This window comes from Tamandua tetradactyla, chromosome 8, assembly GCF_023851605.1.
Source record: "Tamandua tetradactyla isolate mTamTet1 chromosome 8, mTamTet1.pri, whole genome shotgun sequence".
Classification (NCBI taxonomy): Eukaryota; Metazoa; Chordata; class Mammalia; order Pilosa; family Myrmecophagidae; genus Tamandua; species Tamandua tetradactyla.
Window position 1 is genome coordinate 2296686 of NC_135334.1, and position 2485 is coordinate 2299170.

Below are 2485 nucleotides of genomic sequence, written 5' to 3' on the forward strand. Positions count from 1 at the left end.
AGGTCAGATCTGAGAGAGACCCTGACTGCACAGCCCCACCTGCACAGGTGACATCAGGAACATGGCATCCAACCCAAAAACTTCCTCACAGTTTCCTCACAGACTGAAACCAGCTGGGTGACCGTTCATAGATCAGTGTCTCTACAAACCCTCTTATATTTTCCAGGCATCGTCTCTGCAAACCCAGCCATTGCCCTGCTGCAAAGCATGGCACTTGATGCACTAGCTCTGTCTCTACCCACCACCCCTCCCTATCTTCTACCTCTTGCATCTATGATTATCTGCATGGGCTCTGCTGTGTTCCCTAGTTTCTTTCTGTTTATCTCTAGCAAGAAACATCTTCAAGGAGCCTGGGTTGGATGCCATGTTCCTGATGTCACCTGGGCAGGTGGGGCTGTGCAGTCAGGGCCTCTCTCAGGTATGATCTGTTTTTTTGACTTTGCTCACAGAGCCATGCTGAGCTTTAAGGTTATGTTTGTCCCCACTTCAGGCATTCCAGTGCTTCCATCCCTTCCTCTGCCTGCCTTTGTCTTATGTCATCCTTCTGTGGCACCTGTTCCTAATGTGGCAAAGGTAGGGGGCATTGAGTGAGAAAATGGGGACCAGAGAGTGACTACATTATTTAAGATAACGTGAATGGAAGCAGCATGCAACAATAAGAGAGGCAGGGCACTTGAAATTAGAGTCTCTGGGGTGGAATTTGGGTCTGGCCAGTCACTGATTGCCTGATGTTGCAGGTCTCGGGTTTCTCGTTAGTATAACAGAGTTGTTGTGAGGCTCCTACTATACCTTAAGGCACATGGGAAAGAGAGCCCATAGTGGACACTCAGCAAATGACCCATATGCCTCCATGTCAACCAGTCAGGTTTCCCTGCCTCTAGAGGCTACAAGGATTGACTTTTATTATCTTTACTTTGAGAATTTAAGAGAAAGGGCAGGAGGTGTTTGGTGGGCAGAGATGAAAGCCAGGGTCCTGTGAGTACTCCTACCCGTTCTACTGAAAGCAGGACTCTCTTGGAATCATTTAGGTTGGAGGGTTCCTCTGGGGTGACCACTCTGCACCCCCATTGGGCCCACCTCCTCCCAGAAGCTCTGGCAGAGTTCCTAAGTTAAAGCCAGCCTGCAGCTCTGTGAAGTCTGTGTAAGACTAAAGATATTAGCCTGTGTACCAAAAGGTCAGCTTATGCCACTTGCTAACAGGTCTAGCTGATTCAGACCCTTTCTAGATCGTGTTTCGTTATATATAAACGAGTGGATAGTAATTATAGAACTTTGGAATATTGAACAATTTACTAAGTCTCTCCGAGTCTCTTATTTTCTGTTTCTAAGAACTTTTATTGTTGCCAAAAAGAAGGAAGAAAAAAAAAAACCCGGCAACTTGACTTTATTTGTATTTATCACCTTAAAATGTACCACTGTGTGTTATCTTTCGTATTTATCTATCTACCAACATATCCGCTGCTCAGATAACCTGAGACCCTCTGAGGATTAGAAGTGGGTCATAGACATTCCACAAATATTTACTGATTATCAAATAATCACCATTGAGCAGGTTCTGAGGCTAAAAAGATGAACAGCACTTGAGTCTTATAATCGAGGAACGAGATGGGTGGGGGGGGTTGTAGAGAGGAAAGAGAAAACTTTAAATAAAATAAATTGCTTTACTTTTTCTTTTTTCTTTTTTTTTTTTACTACCTAGCATTTATTTACCACTTGCCCGAAATCTGGGTTGGCCATCGCCACGAATAAAGGATGTGACAGTAGAAAGAAAAGAAAAAAAGAAAGAAAGAGACGAAGAAGAAACGACAGTACAAGCAACTCAGGGGGAAAAACACGAAGAGAGCTGCAGACATCCTGGTCTGGTAAAGAAAAGAAGCAAAGCAGGAGAGCAAGGAAAAATCAAGTCTGTCAGTTCACACCACAATTGAGGAGGGGGTGCACTGTTCCTGGAAGTACTGCAATACCAGGTTGATGCGTGAAGTGGACGGAGCAAGCTTCCATCTCCCTGCTCCAAAAATCCATTTAATATATTGTCCTCGGATAGAGAACGTATCAGATATTAAACTGATAAGAACAGATACTACACTTGATCTTAGCCAAAAGGCCAAGAAGCGATGCTTTACTTTTTCTTGCTTCCAGGACAGTATCTTCCATATAAGTTTCTCAGTAAACGCTTACAAATTGACTGATTAATAAACCTAATTCTCCCACAGCAGCAAGAACTGTTGTAAATTATAAGTGGAAATAGTAAATGGTAGAGGATTTTTGGTTAAAAACTTGGTGGCATGAGCACATGGACTTTGTCTTGGCTCCTTTCCCAAACCTTGCTAAAATGACAGTGAGGATTAAAAAAAAGGCATATCAGTAAATGTTAAGATATTAAGAGAAAACAAGCGTGTGAGCGATGACAATAAATATTAAAAGTAGAAAACAGATGAAAGAAAGATAACTGCCTTAAAAATTTTAAGTGGAATTAGGCTTCTCT

At 42.7% G+C, this 2485-nt stretch overlaps 1 non-coding gene across 1 annotated transcript; it reads right to left on the bottom strand.

The window, feature by feature from the left end:
- Positions 1-1930: 1930 nt before the first annotated feature.
- Positions 1931-2116, bottom strand: LOC143645430 (U2 spliceosomal RNA). Its single transcript, XR_013157139.1, has one exon. It is a non-coding gene; the product is annotated as a U2 spliceosomal RNA (small nuclear RNA).
- Positions 2117-2485: the final 369 nt, after the last annotated feature.